Source organism: Rutidosis leptorrhynchoides, chromosome 6 (genome assembly GCF_046630445.1).
Source record: "Rutidosis leptorrhynchoides isolate AG116_Rl617_1_P2 chromosome 6, CSIRO_AGI_Rlap_v1, whole genome shotgun sequence".
Taxonomy (NCBI): domain Eukaryota; kingdom Viridiplantae; phylum Streptophyta; class Magnoliopsida; order Asterales; family Asteraceae; genus Rutidosis; species Rutidosis leptorrhynchoides.
In genome coordinates, this window is record NC_092338.1 from 380,077,501 (window position 1) to 380,082,376 (window position 4,876).

Sequence of the window (4,876 nt, forward strand, 5' to 3'; positions counted from 1 at the left end):
CTCTGCATAAAGTAACAAATTCGGTATTTGAATAGGTTTGATTATTTGAACATTTACCTCCATGTGACCATTTTCCGCATTTGTGACATCGTTCTAGGTGTCGTGCTCTTCTTTTCGCTGCGGATTTTGATTTTCCTTTACCAAATTGTAACTTATTATCTTCGCATCTGGATTCTTTTCTAACTCCGTCCATTCTTTCTCTGATTACTGATACTATTTCACTCGGGAGTATGTCATTATTACGTTTAGTGATCAAAGCGTGTAGCATTAGACCATGGTTTAGTTCACAGGCAGTCTTCATTTCGTAAAAACCTAAAAAAAATAAAAATTCAGAATGGGGGGAGAAGACTAGTTCTTTAGGGTCTGCTAGGGAAAGACCATTCGGGTTCCATTTTCGAGAACTACACGAAAACAGACAATCTAACTCTAACAGAAATACATATTATCCTTTAAAGACTTGATTCTCCCCACACTTAGTTAGCTGTGGTGTCGAAATTGTGATTAACTTCGTTGTCGACTTCCATCGGACCATGTATGTAATGTTTAACTCTGTGACCATTAACTTTAAATTCAATCCCATTTGAATTTATTAATTCTATCGTTCCGTATGGGAAAACTCTTTTGACTATGAATGGTCCAGACCATCTTGATTTCAATTTTCCAGGAAATAGCTTGAATCGTGAATTGAAAAGAAGAACTCTGTCTCCTTCTTTAAATTCTTTTGAACTTCTGATTCTTTTATCATGCCATTTCTTCGTTCTTTCCTTATAGATTAACGAATTTTCGTATGCTTTATGTCTTAATTCTTCTAATTCGTTTAGTTGACTTAATCGTAGACGTCCGGCTTCATGTAAATCAAGATTACATGTCTTCAAAGCCCAAAATGCTTTGTGTTCAATTTCTACTGGAAGATGACATGCTTTTCCATAAACAAGTCTAAAAGGTGTGGTTCCAATTGGAGTTTTGTAGGCTGTTCTAAAAGCCCAGAGTGCATCCTCCAATTTAATGGACCATTCCTTCGGATTTGATCCTACAGTTTTCTCTAAAATACGTTTTAAAGCTCGGTTGGTATTTTCAACTTGTCCACTTGTTTGTGGATGATATGCGGTGGAGATTTTATGAGTTACTCCATATCTTTTAAGAACTTTCTCAAGTTGATTATTACAGAAATGAGTACCCCGATCACTTATTAAAGCTTTCGGTGTTCCAAACCTTGCAAAAAGACGTTTTAAAAAGTTGACTACAACTCGTGCATTGTTAGTTGGGAGAGCTTGTGCTTCCGCCCATTTAGATACATAATCAATGGCTACGAGTATATATAGATTATTATGAGATTTTGGAAATGGACCCATAAAGTCAATACCCCAAATGTCAAATACTTCACATACTTGGATGACATTTTGTGGCATTTCATCACGTTGACTTATTTTTCCGGCCCTTTGACATGCATCACAAGATTTGCAAAGAAGGTGTGCGTCTTTGTAAATTGTAGGCCAATAGAATCCAGCTTCATAAACTTTTCTTGCTGTTAGTTGAGGCCCATAATGCCCTCCTGTTGGTCCTGTGTGACAATGGTTTAAAATTTTACTAGCTTCATCTCCAAATACACATCGGCGTATTATTCCATCGGGACAACTTTTAAACAGATGTGGATCTTCCCAGAAATAGTGTTTTATATCACTGAAGAATTTCTTTCGTCTTTGGTACGATAATCCTTTTTCAAGGAATCCACAAACTAAGTAGTTTGCATAGTCTGCAAACCATGGGATTTCTTTATAATCTATCTTCAATAGATATTCATCAGGAAAGTTGTCTTGTATGGCTGATTCATTTAGAACTTCTAATTCGGGATTTTCAAGACGAGAAAGATGATCAGCGGCGAGATTTTCTGCTCCTCTTTTATCTCGGATTTCAATATCAAACTCTTGTAAGAGTAAGATCCAACGGATTAATCTTGGTTTAGCATCTTGTTTTGAAAATAGGTATCTAAGAGCAGAATGGTCAGTATAGACCACCGTTTTTGCTAGAACGAGATATGATCGAAATTTGTCAAAAGCAAAGACAATAGCAAGGAGTTCTTTTTCAGTAGTTGTATAGTTCGTTTGTGCTCTTTATAACGTCTTACTAGCATAATATATAGGTTGAAATCGTTTTTCAATCCTTTGTCCTAAAACGGCTCCCATTGCAAAATCACTTGCATCGCACATTAGTTCAAATGGTAGATTCCAATTTGGTGTTATCATGATCGGTGCATTAGTGAGTTTCTCTTTAAGAATATTAAAAGATTTGATACACTCATCTGAAAAGATGAATGGCGCATCCTTTTCTAGGAGTTTATTCATAGGAGTGGCAATTTTAGAAAAATCTTTTATGAAACGTCGGTAAAAACCGGCATGCCCTAGAAAACTCCTAACTCCTCTAACATTGGTGGGATGTGGAAGTTTAGCAATTACATCTACTTTAGCTCTATCCACTTCAATTCCTTCTTTTGAAATTTTATGTCCAAGAACGATGCCTTCTTTAACCATGAAATGACATTTCTCCCAATTAAGTACTAGATTTGATTGTTCGCATCTAATTAGCATTCGTTCCAGATTAACTAGACATGATTTAAATGTATCACCGAAGACTAAAAAGTCATCCATGAATACTTCCATGCATTCTTCTATCATGTCGTGAAAAATCGCCATCATGCACCTTTGAAAGGTTGCAGGGGCGTTACAAAGTCCAAATGGCATGCGTTTGTAAGCAAAAGTACCATAAGGGCACGTGAATGTGGTTTTCTCTTGATCTTCGGGTGCTATTGGAATTTGAAAATATCCGGAAAATCCATCTAGAAAACAATAGTAACTATTTCCGGCTAATCTTTCCAACATTTGATCTATGAAAGGTAAGGGAAAGTGATCTTTTCTGGTGGCGTCATTTAATTTTCTATAATCAATACATACACGCCATCCTGTTACAGTCCTAGTAGAAATAAGCTCATTTTTCTCATTTGTAATGACAGTCATGCCACCCTTCTTAGGCACGCATTGAACTGGGCTTACCCATGGGCTATCAGAAATTGGATATATCAAACCTGCATCTAGCAGTTTAATAATCTCTTTCTTAACTACATCTTGCATATTAGGATTTAGTCTTCGTTGGCGTTGCACATACGTTTTATGACCTTCTTCCATAAGGATTTTATGTGTGCAATACGAAGGACTTATTCCTTTAATATCATGAATCTTCCATGCAATGGCTGGTTTATGAGCTTTTAACACAGAAATGAGTTGTGATTTCTCATTTTCAGTAAGAGAAGACGATATTATTACAGGTAATTCAGATTCACCATGTAAATAAGCGTATTCCAAATGGTTTGGAAGTGGCTTTAACTCTAATTTCGGAGGTTCTTCTATCGATGATTTATATCAATATTTGTCTTCTTCTTTTAGCATTTGAATTTCTTCTGTTGTTGGTTCATATCCATTAGCTATAAGTGTAGCTAACATTTCAGCTTCATCAATTGGTTCATTACCTTCTCCTAAAGAACATTCTCCTGTTCCTTGTAATTCTGGAAATTCTTCTAATAATTCTGCATGTGCATCTATAGTTTGAATATAATAACATGTATCATCTGCAGATTGTGGTTGTTGCATTGCTCTATCAACTGAAAAGGTAACACTCTCATCCTCTATACTTAGGGTCAATTTCTTACCGAACACGTCTATCATTGCTTTAGCCGTGTTTAAGAATGGTCTTCCTAATATGAGAGGAACTTGAGAATCTTCTTCCATGTCCAAAACAACAAAATCTACTGGAAATACTAAAGTACCAACTTTAACTAGCATGTTCTCCATTATCCCTCTAGGATATTTTATTGATCTATCGGCTAGTTGTATGCTTATTCTGGTTGGTTTCAATTCTCTAAGGTCTAGTTTAGCGTATAGTGAATACGGCATTAGATTTATACTAGCACCTAAGTCTGCCAATGCTTCTATTGAACTAAGACTACCCAGAAAACATGGAATTGTGAAACTTCCTGGATCAGATAATTTTTCTGGTATCTTATTCAACAGCACTGCTGAACAATTAGCATTCATAGTAACAGCCGAGAGTTCTTCCATTTTCTTTCTATTTGAGATTAGATCTTTCAAGAATTTAGCATATCTTGGCATTCCTGAAATCACATCAATGAAAGGAAGATTTACATTTATCTGTTTAAACATATCCAAAAATTTGGATTGCTCGGCTTCAAGTTTTTCTTTCTTCATTTTACTCGGGTAAGGAAGTGGTGGTTGGTATGGTTTAACATAAGGTTTATCCTTAACTGTGTTATCTTCATTAACTTTTTCAACTACCGGTTCTTTTTCCTTATCTTGATCAGGTTGTGGTTCTTGTGGAGTAGGAATGGTTTCATCAGAAGTTACAGGTATTTCAGGTGGTTTAAGTGTTGTACCACTTCTTGTGGTAATGGCTTTAGCTGTTTCATTTCGGGGGTTAGCATTTGTATCGCTCGGTAAACTTCCCGGTTTTCTTTCACCTATTAACCTTGCTAGGTTACTTACTTCTTGTTCCAGATTTTGAATAGAAGCTTGTTGATTTCTAAATGCTTGAGCATTTTGTTCATTGGTTTGTTTCTGAGATGTGAAAAACTGTGTTTGAGTTTCAACTAGCTTCGTCATCATATCTTCTAAATTCGGCTTTTTATCATCGGTTTGTTGTGGTGGTTTGTTTTGAAAATTCGGTCTTTGCTGATTATAAGTATTATTGGATACTTGTTGATTGCTAGGACCTTGTTGGTTGTTGTATGGAATATTTCGGTAATAATTCTGGTTTTGATTGTAAATCGGTCTTGGCGTTTGATAATTATTCTGATAATTATTTTCAGGCC